The sequence below is a fragment of the Neopsephotus bourkii genome, unplaced genomic scaffold (genome assembly GCF_033783945.1).
Source record: "Neopsephotus bourkii isolate Nb327-2 ecotype Australia unplaced genomic scaffold, CSIRO-AGI_Nbou_v1 NB_53, whole genome shotgun sequence".
Lineage (NCBI taxonomy): Eukaryota > Metazoa > Chordata > Aves > Psittaciformes > Psittacidae > Neopsephotus > Neopsephotus bourkii.
The window spans coordinates 5,649,562-5,664,959 of record NW_026900570.1 but is presented as its reverse complement, the minus strand read 5'-3'; the positions used below and the strand labels follow the sequence as shown (position 1 = coordinate 5,664,959).

The 15,398-nt window shown below is 41.8% G+C and overlaps 1 protein-coding gene across 4 annotated transcripts in view; it reads left to right on the top strand.

The window, feature by feature from the left end:
- The window catches only part of DIP2C (disco interacting protein 2 homolog C), a 319,660-nt gene that overhangs the window by 82,911 nt on the left and 221,351 nt on the right, over positions 1-15,398 (top strand). The gene's annotated exons all lie outside the window — the stretch shown is intronic.

The following is a 15,398-nucleotide window of genomic DNA, read 5'->3' as shown; positions in this document are numbered from 1 at the left end:
CCCTGGCAGTCAAGTTAAATGATAGTTTTATTTTTATCCCTGAGGAGCAATAAATACTTCCCTACAGCACCATTTTGAAGTTAACTTTCAGAGATCTGCACTCCCGTTAAAGCATACGGTTATTTGGCCATAATTGTTTTCCCTGCATGGCTTGTTTTTAGAAGGCCTAAGGGCTATTTATGATAAACCTGCCAAATTTTGTATCCTGCATTTTACAGATCACTCTTGGCCAGGATGTAATTTTACGTCCTGCCTCTGGGTGTTAGATAGTTGTGCAGCCTCAGGTGAGAAACTGTGGAGGAATCATGACTCAGAGGTGATGAGTAGGATTCATCTGCCTTGGCTCAGATGTCCAGCTCTGATACCTCTGTCGAACCAGTCATTCTGGCTCTATTTATAGTCCCAGGAGGGAAGCAGGATCCTGCCAAGGGTGACTCACCTCTGCCTCAGTGAGCGCTGTGGGGTAGGCGGTGGCACTGGCGGGGACCTGGCTCCTCTGCAGCCAGCCCTGCTGCAGCAGGGTTACAGCCCTGGCATGGATGGCCAGCACTAGCCAAGGCAGGTGTGTTTCTGACCTCACAGACATACCAAGACTCACACTGCATAGAATCACAGATGGTTTGGGTTGGAAGGGGCCTAAAAGATTATCAAGTTCCACCCCCCCCTGTACTGGGAGGGACACCTTCCACTAGACCAGGTTGCTCCAAGCCCCATTCAACCTGGCCTTAAACACTGCCACAGCTTCTGTGGGCAACCTGTGCCAGGGCCTCACAACCCTCACAGTAAAGAATTTCTTCATAATGTCTAATCTAAATTTACCCTCTGTCAGTTTAAAGCCATTACCCCCTGACTGCATTTGCCCTTGTAAAAAGTGCTTCTTCAGATTTCTTGTATCCCCCCTTTAGGTATTGGAAGACTCTTATAAGATCTCCCCCAGCACCTTATCACCTCCAGGCTAAACAACCCCTCAGCCTGTCTTCATCCGAGAGGTGCTTCAGTCCCCAGTCATGTTCATGGCCTCCTCTAGACTTGCTGGAGCAGGTCCATGTCCCTCTTGCGTCAGGGCTGCAGAACTGGATGCAGGACTGCAGGTAGGGTCTCATGTGAGTGGAGTAGAGGGGAAGAATCACCTCCCTCAACTTGCTGCCCGTACTCATTACATTTGCATAGAGGGCTGCAGAAGAAACTGGCAGTGTCACATTGTCACAGATCACCCTTAGGGCTGGAGTCTGGCTTCCCTCATTTTCTCTGCCCACTTGTTTGCAGCACATGCTGGAGCCTGCCTTGATCTTTAATCCCCATTTCCTGTGGCTGTAGCTTGGATTTGAGAAGGTTAGGGAGGGAAATACATGCATGTTGTGAGTTGGATTATATGCCCCTTTAAAACTGTATTAAAGCCATAAAAATGTAACTCTTGAATGGTACTACTGCCTTCAGAAAAGGGACCATGTATTTCATCCTTGATGCCTTCACATGTTACACAGTATGTGAGATAAAACTAGCTAGTGGAAATATTGGATGTTAGAAATTGTAATTTCTTTTCATTTTTGTTACGTGGCAATACAGGTATGTGCAGATCTGCTTCCAGGTGTTTAATGCCGTAAGAGCATGAGTTGAGTTGTTCTGCCAAGTTGGAAATTGTTTATACCGTTACCTTTATATCCATCATCAAAACTTTAACATCTCTTCATGATACTTTAAAATGTTTTTGTTTCTAATTCTGTATTCTGATACGGTTGCAGTTTATCACACACTTTATTATTCACATAATGCTGAAGCCAAGGGATTTTTGAGCAGTCAGATGTAAATTTATGGTTAGTTCAGATTGATTTCAAATCTGCTGCTCATAACTAGTTTTTTATTCATTCTTTTTAGGTATAGTATTGAAATTTTTATAACAACATGTATTTCAGAGAGTTTCTGCTGTCTCCAAGGCTTTAGTAGAACTCCACAAGTTGTAACACTAAATCCTTAGTTCTGCAAAGAATGGTTGCTGCCAAGGAATTACTCCAATGGGGCTGTGCAAGTGCTTTGCTTTGTTTTATTTTTTCCCTACTTGGGGATTAATCTTTGTAGTGCATTAGAAGTATCCCAAAGAAGTTGTTCCATAATGTTTATTATATAATTTCTTCAAAACAGTTATTTTTTGTAATTATCACTTGAACCATTAACACTGAACTTGAGATGAGAGACTGTGTAGAAGTGCTGCAACTGATAATTGCACAATAACTTGCACATTAAATATGTTAATTAAAAGTCAGAACGTTGTTGTGCTCCAACTTGGTCCCATTAAGGACACTCTTGATGCTGATACCACCCAAAGTCTGAGCAGCGCTGCTGCTAGTTTCAGCCCTGAAATGGGGAGATCTCAGGCGGTGTGTTCTGCATTGCTCCGTGGCAGGCCTCTTGGATTAAGGCCAGTTGTAGGAAGCCAACTTGCTACTGAAGTAGCATTTTGTATAGATAATGCTAATTAATGAAGGCATGTGGTTCTGTCATGGTGTGAATGCAATTTCTTCATTTACAGATGAGCGCGTCCCATTGTTACTCTGAGGTTAGCTTTTGCTTTTGGTGTAGGAAGGAGGGAAGGAAATCCTGCCTTCGGATGTGAGTAAAACTCGGAGCAGCCATGGCATTGAGGCTTGGAGCAGCACAACAAAAGTTTTACAGGAATATTTTTGACTAGGCTTTGTTCTTTTCTGTGCAAAGTGAAATGCTGCGTTGCAGCACTGGCGCAGTTCCCTTTGTTGTGTGTCTTTGGCTCAAGAGGAGAGAGGACTTTTGAGTTGGGATTTGCTCTTTAGGGTAATTCCTTGCCTTCTTCTAGGTGTTTGTGCTTCAGTATCCCACCGTTTCCCTCCAGGCTCTTCACTCTCACCTTGTTCTGGGGGTTACCGACCCTGAGCCAGGGTGCTTTCGGATTAAAGACACCTCACTGCAGCTGCGCTTTGTTGCACTCACCTGCTCCAGAGGCTCCTGCTGGTGAAATGCCATCGAAATCTCACTGGTCCTGCTGGAGCTGGTGTGGGAGCAGAGCACTGCCCAGGGATGCTGTGCTCTGGCTTTTTCCAATGCCTGGATTTCTTCTGGGCAGCCCCAGATCAGGTGGGCTGTTGGGGTCTTGGTGTAGTCCCAACTGCTCCAAGTCAGGGTTGGCCTCTTTGTAGGGTGTAAATATTGGTACACTGAGCATGTTCAGTTAACAGCTGTGCTTCGTTATAAAGTTGACTGATTCCTTAACTCGCCAAAGGAACATATGAGGTACCATATTGTTAGCTATTACAGTGACAACTTAAAATACAAGGAATACAGCGCTGTGTATTATAGTGCTCGTGTGTGATCTTTGTATCTTATTTTAATAGTTATTGCTGTTGGAAATAAACATCTATTTGAATGATTAATTTTTCTTTTTCTTCAGGCAACAAGAAGTGTTGTGTTTGAATGGCTTTTTTTAAAATGTAATTACTGGTGTTTGAGAGGAAGCCTGAAAAGAGTCAGCCATGTTGGAGCCATGGCTAAGTAATACCTTAAAACATACTTTACATGTGTAATCTTCTGGTACTAGCAATGTCAGCTCAAGTCAAAGATGCACTAATTAACGACTGCAGTATCTTAGTGAGCTAAGTTTGTACTTAATGTCTTCATGTTAAATTGAATTGTTCTGGTTTCAGACTTCACCAGTAATCACATCTGGGATCATTAAATGGGAGCTATGGGTGACCTTGGTGAAGTCCACAGAGTGGCTGTGGGGTGTTTTTGCATTTTTGTGTGGGCTTCTTTGCTCTCTAATTATTCCTTGCAAGTTAAATTAAAAGAGATGTGTAATTAAATTGTTCTGTTTTCGAGCTTTTATCATCTGGAGTTGGTGGGCAGTACTGATGTGTCTCCTTTGGTGACTGGTATGCAAAACCAGGGTAACTAAGGGGGCTGTGAAGGAGAGGGATGGGAGAAGTCATTTTATGCCATGGAAAAAGAGAATGATTTCTCTGTTGTGTGCAGAAGCAATCTGGATCTAAGTGGATCTACGTTGGTGTGTGGATTTTGTTTTTCTACTTTTAGGGACTAAAACCCCTTCCCTGCAAGCCCTACTGCTCATCGGGATTTCAGGGCAGCTTCTTGCAACTGAACATGTTTATTTATTCACTGGAGAAATTAAGTGGAGTGAGTTGTTTCCCCCGTGCCAGTTCAGCCTGGTGAGATTAAGCAGGGAGGATCGGCTGGGCAGAGATTTCCATCAGCGGGGCTCTGGATTGCCGGTTATTAAATGACCCACATACATAAGGCCCCTGTTGTGACATGTGATTTTTCAGCTCTTCGATGGAAACCGATGGTGTACAAAGCCCCCTTTGAGATGTGGATAGATGAAAGGAGATGAAACAGCTGGTTTGGTTTTATCCCATTCAGGTCAGATTTTTTGTAGTCAATGTGCAGCATTAATAATAATAAAACCAGCTGTTGTATACCAGAAAACTTGCCATGAAAGGGATGTAATTACTGAGGGGGCCGGTACTGTCATTTAACGTATCCTCACTTCAAAGCAGAGATAAGATCAGGAATGATGAATGGCTATGGCATTACTATTAAAGTATTTGCATTGATTATTTTTGTGTTTGAAAGGGGGAGGCAGAGATCATCCTTGATCCTGGAGTGTCATACAGACGTGCTTCAATGCATACATAAAAAACCCTGATGTCATGGAGATAAATGGTTGTTAATTAACTTTTAGCTCTTGAGGATTTAATAGGAAAAGGAGAAGTCAAGAATCAGCAAAACCAGGAAGGTGTGAAGTCCCCATTGGAGAGAAAAAGACAGATCTGGTGGGTAAGAGGAGGCTATGGAATAAAATTACAACCCCAAGCCATCACAATGGCCAAAGCCATTTTTTTCCTTACAGCTCTTTAGCTAGTCCCTTTCTGCAGCTAGTAGCAAGAATATGAAGGGTCGCTGCCACCACTTGTGCCACTGGTAATTTTTTTTAATGGAAAGCATATTAAATTTGGCAGTTGAGGACAGCTGCTTATAATGCACAGAGGAGCCTGGATTGATGTGTGCCAGTTAGTGAAGACTGATGCAAATCAAGATTTGATGGTAGAGACTTTTTAAAGCAATATTACGTATATTTAGTGTAATCCTGGCCTGAGTTGTGTCTGTGCAAGCTTATCAAACGTACTCTTTTCTTCTGAGTTATGAATAGATGTCATTTTGCATTAGGTTACTGAGGTTAAATCTGTCACCTGAAGCCAGGGAATTTTATGCTGAGAGTCACAAAAATCATTGTATCACTGACTCTGTGTATAAGCTTCATAACCATCTGATTCCTTCAAGGTACGTCTTACTTACAGTCCTCTGACTTCAGTGGATTTCTGGTACAACTTATGCATTCTTATTTGAGAATTCAGTAAATATCTAGGATTTCAGGAAGAAACAACAGGCATTGCTCACAAATGAGTACTGAGATCACCTATGTCATTTTGTAAGCTAGTTACCTACATGTATACATCCTGCAGGTAAACTTCAACTTCCACAAATGTTGTCCAGCCATGGAAAATAAAGGAAAAAGATACAGCTTCAAAAGTACCAGTTAAGGAATGAATTTCATTAGATTTTGACTCTCACACCCACCTACTCACCTCTCCTACCCCCTTTTCTTTTCTGTGTGAAGAACTGTTGTGTCTTAGTATTTTCTAATTCCTAAAACCTTGGAGTAATGTCATTTTGTGTAGCCAAGCATGGAGACAAAGTTCAACTTTTACCTGAGATAGGAAGTCATAAGGGCAGCCAGAAATCCAGAGTGCTCTTGAGATCCAGCTCTGCTTTTAATGTGATTGTAGGGGCATCTTGAACTCTTGTTCACGGTGTCTGTAATCACCACCTGCCTTGTGCCAGGTGATGGCTCCTCTAAGAAAGATGTTGAACTCCTTTTCCTGCCTGATGTGAGTCCAATGGAATTAAAACCAATATGATGTTTAAAAAAAGATTATAATCTGTTACCACCTAAACAACACCAGAGGGGTGTTGGATGTAGATTTTAAACTTAATTTAAAATGACACTTGGCCTTGCCTGAGTTTTGTTTGTATTTTAGATCACAGGGTAGAGCAGTACTTGCAAGAGATTTAAAAGGCTTTTTAATACAAAACACACAAATGATATATGAAAACTATTTTTTATTGTCTTTAATGCACATGACGATTGATATAAACCACAAACTGAATGATATTTTATGTATATGTATATGTATATGTTACCTTACTCATATGTTAACTCAGTTGATGTTTTGGGGCTGTCATGAGTCTTCTGTGCTTAATTCTGCAGCAGTGCTAATGAAACCCAGGGGGTTTCTTCCACAGCAGCTGGGGGGTATGTGGCTCGGAGAGGGGGACCCACTGATCCGCTTCAGGGAAGGATGCACATGGCACCAGCAGAACTAGAGGTGTTCTCTGCCTAAATGTCGGAAGTGCTGCTCCCATGTTGATAAATAAACTTGAGATTGTTGATAATCTGTAAATTATCTTGCAGATCAAGATACTAGCTGAGGGTAGGGCTGTTTGCTAGGTAGCTTCAGTGCTAGGTGATATTTCATGTCCTTGGTTTCCTGCAACTGCTGATAGGCAGTTGAAGTTGAAAAGTCATGGGTGATACAAGCTGTGTAACTACATAATAGTCAGACAGGTGTGTGTGTGGAAAGGTATATGTGTGTTTATTGATATAAAGTAAATATTTATGTTAGCAACACCAACTCAGTTTGAAGTAAAAGGGTGAAAGTTCACTGGTGTAGCTTATTGACTGTGAAATTATTGTGGAAAGACCTTTTATTTGTCATTTGTGACCTATGAGCCCTAAATGCAAACCCAGCAGCTTGTGACTTACCAAGAGAGGAAAGAGGGAAAAGACAAGCACAGTTAAGTCTCTTTGGCTTCAAGAGGGAAGAAGCAGGATCTTCATCAGCTGGGGAAATGCTGCTCTGAAAATTAAGAGCAATGTTTTCCACCTTTTTAATTTGGATGTTTCTCCATTTATTGTTTGTAAATCTCCCTCTCCCATTAATCCTTGTTGAGTATAAATTTTCCTCTAATATCAGAACAATGAAAAAATATACTTAGTTTTATCTGAATTTTTTTTTTTAATCATATTATTTCTTTCTCCTGCACAACCACTAATGTGTATCCCATTTGGTGACTGAATGTCTTTAATCACCGCATAGTGCTAAAGAGCTGGTCTAGCCTCTAGAGGGATTCAAACAAAGTGGTTTAAATACAGTATTTTTTAGGAAAGTATTCTTCAAACAAAAAAACAACAGTGGCACAGAGTAAGATTAGAAAACCATGAGGCTGTTTTCATCAACTTTAATATTAAAAATTCAGAATATGAAATGTTTTCTACTCCATAGGAATTCTTTTCAGCTGGATAGCTTTCTGAAAATGTTTTTAGAGTGCCCTGGTTTTGGCTGGGTTAGAGTTAATTTTCTTCCTAGAAGCTGGTACAATGCTGTGGATAATGCTGAAAACACAGGAATGTTTTAGCTACTGCTGAGCAATGCTTGCAGAGTCAAGGGCCTTTCTGCTGCTCACACTGTTGAACCAGCGAGGTGGCTGGGTCTGCACAAGGAGTTCAAGGGGACACAGCCAGGACAGCTGACCCCAGCTGACCCAAGGGATATCCCACACCATAAGACATTGTGCTCAGCGTAGAGAAGCTGGGGGAAAAGCTGGCCAGAGGCCACTGCTCAGCAACTGGCTGGGCATCAGTCGGCAGGCAGTGAACAGTTGTATTGTGCCTCACTTATTTTGTATTTTTATTTTTTAAAATAATAATAATTTCCCTTCCATTTCTGCCCTATTAAACTGTCACTGTCTCAAACCATGAATTTTCCTGTTTTTTTTCCCCAGTTCTTTCCATCATCCTACTGAGGGGCAGGGAGCGAGTGGCTGTGTGGTGTTTAGCTACCTGCTAGATTAAACCATGAGAGTCTATCCAAAACACTAAGTGAGCAGACTGGAATAGAAGTGATTGATTAAACACACATCTATAATGCTGTGGGATCAGTAACTGTTAGACTGTGACTACTTTCAGTAGTAATAGTTCCTTAAAAATTGCACATGTTTGCTTTGGTCAGCCATATGACTTCACTTTATTTGTTCTGTGGGATCATTAGTAAGGCACACAAGCAAAACTTGTTCATCTGGTCATTTATTCTACTGCGTATCTGAATCTTTGTGTATTTGCACCTGTGAAGTCTGATGGAGAAGGCAATGCACTGATCCAGAGGTTCGGCTGCAGATGTTGACGTTTCTGAAACTTGGAAAACTGTGCATTAACTTCTCAGGAGCGTGTATACAGTGGGCATCTGATCCAGTGAAAGCAAAGCTACATGGGTGTAGCCATAAAGAAAAAGGAAATAGGAGTAATATTTTGTTGTATTATCGGATCTGAGTACATTTGCTGGATGCTGCTTCATTTAAAAAAAGGATTGTTCCTTATAGTTCTGCTTGGTTTTTCTGCTGTCCGTTGATTCTTTTTATTTATATTGGAAAGTTGCATAGGTAACACCAGTAAGACTCTTTTGAAAGCATCAGCCAGATTCTTGGACTCCTAGCTTACAGAAGAACACTGAGCCACACCTTAGCAACAGTTACCTACATCCCTCTGTGGTTTAATTATGAGAGGGAAACGGGAAGACTCGTATGCTTGGGTACCCAGTGTGTGCTGCAGATTCCTGCTGACGTTGGTGTTGTCTGGGGTGATCATGTTACCCTGACAACCAAGAACATCCCAGTTCGCAGGGCTGGTCTCTCCATCTCTTTGGATTTTATGAGCATAAACTATTTTTTTTCGGTGCACACCAATTTCATCTTGCAAACTCTGCAAGCTGGACATCCACAAATGGCCCCAGCAGAACAACAAAGAGATCTCCATCCAGAAAGATGGATGACAGCCTGCCTCACCACATATGTATCACATTTGCCTGCCAGATCCTGACTCCTCTGTACTTTCCTCTCAAGCAGTTTCTTATATTATAGACATCCTCCAGTTCTGCAGAACAGAGTGATCCCAATTAAAGCCAGTTCCTGTGTTCTTTCTTCCTCATTAAATCTTTTGTTGTTTATTAATTTTGGTCAGTGTAATGGTGTCACACGGCTGGAGCAGGGAGCAAAGTCACCTGTTTGTTCTCTTGCTGCACTCAAAAATAATAGAAACTAGAGCCAGTGGGAGAAATAATTTAACATTTCAAGTCTTTAAGGGAATCACAAGCCTTTGTAAGTGTAATAAGCATGTAAATTTTCCACAGAACTAGGTATTTGAGAACGTCTCTCCAAGTAACAGTCTGGATTTGGATTCTTACTGAGTCTCTTTTTACTAGCACAGAGTAAGAAGTTTAATTATCTGGTGAAGTATTTCTTTCCTATAATGGATTACTTCAGGTTCAGAGAACTTTATGTGTCTGTGCATATAGTTTCTTATTTTAACAATTACTGGTTTATTTTCAAAATAGGGTGTTTTGGCCAATGTGATTTCTTGGCTGCCGTATTGTAGAAATTAAATGTAAGATTGTAAAAAATCCAAACCAAAACTAAAAGACTTTTGGGGAAATTCTGTTGGGTAAAGGAGTGCTAAAAATGACACAAAAATCTGAATACTGGCTCTTTGAAAATAGCATTCCTTACTCAAGGCCATTTAATGACTTCTAGCTGAAATATGCATCATCTATGAACAATTTTCCCTGTCTCCAGATGCCAAAGTGCCAACCCTTTAAATTGAATGTCAGGCTGTGTTTTTCATGGCTCACACATTCCAACCAGGAATAGCAGCTCTGCAGCTGGAGTGTCCAGTGCTCCTCTCTGCTTGATGTCACACAGCAGAGGCAGTTGCTACTGTTACTGTGAAGCTGGCCGTGATTTTGTTAGAAATATTGATCTTTATCTTCCTCCTTACATTTTGCTTTAGTTTATGTCAGCGATTCAGAAATTACTGCTTTCCTTTCTGGAGAGCTGGTGTGTGGTGGTAATGGTGCATGACCTGGGAAGAAGAAGAGAGTGATCACTTTAAAACCTCCAGTGACACCAAAGTTTTAATTTGAGATCTCTGTTTCTAAGTACAGTCCTTGTGCTGAAGGCTAGGGAACTAGGAAAGGTGCGGGTTTCCCCTCCTCTCTCTCCCCCACCCCAAGCCTTAAAAGCATTCCATTTACTTTGATAGGTAACTCTCCCTGCAGTTCTCTCTGAGGAAGCAATTGAGCTGTTACTGGCAAGTTACCTGAAAGATGCAAGTATGTGGCTTTTGTTTTGGGAAGCACAGGATGCCCAACTTGTGCCAGCTGTCACTGGAGCACAGGGCAGAGTGCAGCAGCTGTGAGCAGCTGGAACAACTCTGTCTTGGTCCAGCCTTTCCATTGGTGGTGCCTGGCTCTTGCACACCCTCTGCCCAGCACAGTGAGGCTGAGGCTGCTGAGGAACGTGCCTGTGTAGGCCCAAGCAGATGGTGGGGGCTGTGCCTTTGCTGTCGGCTGTCTGGATAGGGCTGAATACACACCATGGCTGAGAATTTTCCTGTTTCACGTGGTGTAAGTTTGTTGGCACCCCTGAAGACATTCTCTTGGTATCCAGTGTATTCTATTTTGTTGGTTGGTTGTTTTTTTCTTCCCAGCGTATATGGTAAATTCCTAAGTACTGATGAGGGTAGTGGAGAACAGAGCAGGTATATGCATATATCAGACATGTTTTCTTACTATTTTTGGCAGTATGTTTTCTCCTTCTGAAATAAGAAATTCTGTATAGCTCTGTCTGTGTTGCTGCCGCTCCAGCTTCTTCCTTTTCTGTACACAGCGTTTTAGATTTTAAAGCTGGAAAGCAACCTTAGATCCTCCAGTCTGCTCCCTTGTATCACACAGGTCATAGAGTTTCATCCAATTATTTCTAACTTCATTAAAATGCAACTGTTCAAAATGCCTCTGGTCCTTTATAAAGATTTCTAGGTGCAGCTTTCTGCTTCCCTCTTTCTTTCTTCTCATATTCAGTAAGTTTATCTTCTGGTTAAAATTTTTGCTTCTTGATGTCACATCTTTTTTGTCTCATTGTGATTTCCCAATTAATATTAATTTCTCTCTGGTTTTATATGTGCTCTCCAATGGGATTGTTCATGGATCAGGAGAGAGGTTTTAGCATTGTTCCCTAAAATAAACTCCCAGCTGCTAATGCTGCTGCTCCCAGTAGTTAATGGCTGCTTGGCTGAAATACGTGTCTGTAGCTTTGCTCGCTTACCTAATTATGCTTAAAGTAGGAATAAAGGAATTCATATTTAGGGCATGTAAATGTTGCCTTGAATTCCCAGGTAAAAAAAAATTGGCCTAAATGGGCAGTTCATGCTTCCAAGCCCTGTTATAAGACTGACTGCAAACAGGGAGTGCTGAGTTAGTCATTCTGAGCTCCTGGAAAAACAAACAAGCAAGCAAACAAAAGACGAGCTGCCAGGTAATACTGAGGTTGTGCATGGGAATGCTGCCTCTGGTTGTGTCTGCAAGCATGGTGCATGGCGGTTCTGTGGGATACCATTGCTCAGGCACAATTTCTGAAGTTGCTTGACTTGCAAATGCTAGGCAGTTACACAGGTATTCAGTGTCAAGTGTTAGGTGTTTTCTGTATGTGGTAACCTCCATTTGCTTCTGAGGGTAATGGGAGCCCTGCTAGAGAATAAGACTTCCCCTGCCTCTTATAAGCAGAGCACTGACAAAGATTTATGGGCTCTACTACTTACCTGGGTGTGTTCCAGGTGCTCTTCACAGCTCTGACAATTACCAAACTGTGACTGAAGTGTATTTCCCATTCCGTGCTTTGTATAAGATGACCCAGCACTGAGGAATGTTCATTTGTGGATGGGCTCTGCATGGAATTGCTAGGAACCATTGGCACTACCGTACTGCTGAAGGCAGACATGGGAAGGGGAGCCAGGAACTTGGTCAGCCAGCAGCCAAGGGGAGCCTCCGGAGAGCAGGTCAGTAGCAGCCTTATATTTTGTGTTGGTGTTAAGGTTATGAGGACTTCCCACAGAATGGAGTCTATAGGACTGAACGTGTAAGACTGACTGTAGGTGAATGCAGTCTGTTGTTGGTTGTGTGCATTAGACCTTCATGCTGTGTATCATGTGAAAGTGTAGGTTGTGACTGGTAGTAGGATGCAACCCAGAGCCATGGTTTGAATGCTGTTGAAGTTCAGCAGCTTCTGGTATAAAATCATAGCCATTTGTGAAGAAATGTGTCTTGGTCTTCATTCTCCAAGACAGGAGACTTTAGGCATGTGAATAACCTTGTCCGGACTGAAAAGTTAGTAATTTTGGCTAAGGTTTTATTTTAATGCTGAATTTTGCACAGGGAAATTGTGCAAACGGTTGTTATCAGGGAGTTTAATAAATACAGCTGATGGAAACTTTGGGCTTTTTGGTGTTTTGGGGTCTGGACTGGAACCAGTGACCAAGTGGTGGAATGCTCCATATCTGATTAACTGCTCCCCTGCATTATGCAGTCACCTGTGAAAAATGTGTTTCAGCGTGGTACAGGGTAGAAAATAGCAAACATTTGACTTCAGTTATTTTCATCATTGATGAGTTTCTCTAGGAGTGAAAGGGATGCCCGTGGAATGAATCGAAATGGATATTAGGGGCACTGACTTTTTGCTCTAATATTGCTCAAGTAAGAACAAAAACGTGTTGGTGTTTGTTACTCAGTGTATAATGATGTAATGAGCTGCTTAGCTGATGTGGGGTTTTTTAAAAAGTAATTTTCTTTTCCCAACTGTCTGATTCTCCATTTGCAGCTCAGGGTATTGGTGACCACTGTAGTCAAAGCTGAAGATTTTGTTTCTTACAAATATGTTGTGTGTGCTTAAAAATGATTATATATAAAGTAAAGCCTTTGCTAAAATGTTTTTTTCCATTGTAATCAACCATTGCTTACCCATTGTGTTATTGCACTCAGAGGGGATCAAAAAGATTAATTTCCATATTGGTCTATAGTCCTGATCCTCAGCTTCAAACCTGGAAGTAAATCCCACAGTTTTCCTCACCTTGGGTGCTGTTACAGATTGCTGTCACTCTTTGGAATGACTGCCGAGCATCTACAGTTTGGAGCCAGGGCCTCAGTCTCTTAAGAAAATGTGATACTCCCAGATCAAGCGCTAAGTTTAGTCTGAGTGACCATAATGTGGCTCAGAGCACATATAGGTCAGGCTTTTTTCACAGGAACTTGAGAGACATAAATAGTGCCATTTCAATAACATTGTCACGGGTCAATGCAGGTTTTGAATGTAGTTAAATTCCACATGAAGCTGTTGAGAAGAGTTAACTGTGAAGTTCTGGAATGTTTTTATAAACACCTGGCCAGCCGGGCAAACGGTGAGATTGCATCTGTTTCCATTAAAACCAAAAGAGAATTATTTTTATGCTAAAACTTTTGCAAACGTGACTCAAGTGTGTAGCTGACAGTTCAAAACCACAAGAGAAATAACCCAGTTGTTGTTTCGGGTTTTTTTAAACCTTCATAATTTGGTGACCTAAACTTCAAGATGTTGAGGGCTAGCTTGTAATTCCTGGATTTGCAAAATGGCGAACCCCTCAGACCAGTAATTTTACTGTTGCTCTTTGGATGTGTATCTCAAGTGAGCTCATTCAAGAACAAGCATGTAGAAACAGGGTAGAATGATTTGAACTGGGTCTTCCAATGTCTGACTACAACTCAGTATCAATGAAGTATCTTAATATTTTAATGAGATTGCATTTTAGTTTATGGTGCGTCTTCAGAGGGAAGCTTATTGTGTGAAAGGCAGTAAGAGGATGTCTCTGATCCCGCAGTTTTTTCATACACAAGGGGCGTGGGGGAGTTTGATTCAAAATAGTTTATTCTCTGTGAATCAGTTGTGGCTCTGTTTCAGATACTCGAACATTTACTTTTTTAGGATTTTTAGATTTTGGACTTTTTAATCCCAACCTTGCTTTCCAAAGCCTGCTCTGCAGAGGCTTTAAGTCTAACAGAAAAATTCATTTTAGCTGCTATTTATCGCTCCATAGCCTTTGGGGAAAAAATGTCACACCGCTTCCTTGCCAAGTACAGTAGCTTCAGTGAAGAGGAAACACACCCTTGGGATGGTTATGAAATATATTTATTACTCTAGAAAACGAACTTTTAAATATTTCAGAGAGCTGCTGACAGGAATAAGTGTGCTTCTGAGATACCTTGCCATCACCTGGAAAATATGGCACTCTCCAAGGCCTTCCCAACTTAGAGTGTCCTGTGGGATCCACCTCAGCAGAGGACTGGAGTCTTTTGATCCCCATTTTTTGATGGAAGCGTTTGGAGGCTGCTTGGTTTCTTCTTCTTATGTGTTGCCTCAAACCTTATATGATGATTATTGCTGATCACTGAAATTTGCAGTACCAGCTTGCCATTGATACGTCAGCAAGGGAGAGAGTAGGAAGGTGTACCTTGCCACTCAGAGCTAGCACACATCTCACTATTATGTTTATAAATAAAATAATAGGGCTTGATGTGTAGCATCAGGCCTGTCTTTGCTTTATGTAGCAGGCATTCAGCATCCTGATCTGTCTAGTCAGATAGGCAGTGTTTCTCATGGCAGCACTGCTGGGAATGTTCCCATGATGTAGCATCTTTTAGCTTCCTGTTTCTAGGGTGGGTTTCAATTAATTGCATATGCCTGCATGTTCATAATGGATCTGATTCCTTGTAAAACTGAAATCTGGCTTTAGTCTCAGGTGGTGAACTCTACTGCAGTTGCCATTTGTTTTAACTAAGCCTCTCTTCGGATGCAGCCCAGGGAGGGAGACCGAGCAGTTTCTGCTGTAACAGAGAAAAATCTTAATTTCTTCTGGTCTTGTGCTCAACAGTCTGTGTTCTGGCATTAGCTCAGGCCTCTGTGTCGGATAGATACCGTGCTCTCTGCTGGACCTCTGTGGTCTGAGCCATATCTCAGTGGAAGGCAAGAAAAATGAGGCTCAAGCAGATACATTTGTCTAACCCAAGGCATCACAGTGTGGCACATACTTACAGGGCACACTATCTTGATTTAATCTTTTTGGTAGGTATTTGTTTTCTGGTTCTAATAGGCATAGCATGTAGTGCCTAGAGGCTTTCACTGAGGCTTTCACCGAGCCTGCATGCAGCTGAGTGTCTTCTGACGATCTGCATGTTAGTAGCAGTAAATAGGAGGATGTCAGGTGTCTCAGCCAGCGTGCATTGATGCTCACCTCCCCATACTCAATTTCGTCCATTGTCATTCCCGCAGCTCATATCTCCCTGAGCACGGAGGCTGGGAAGAAGTACTGTGCAGTCATTTGCAGCTCCCTTTGTGCATTTGCTTTTCTTGAAAGAGCTCTCTGAGAGTGAGCTGAAAAGCCC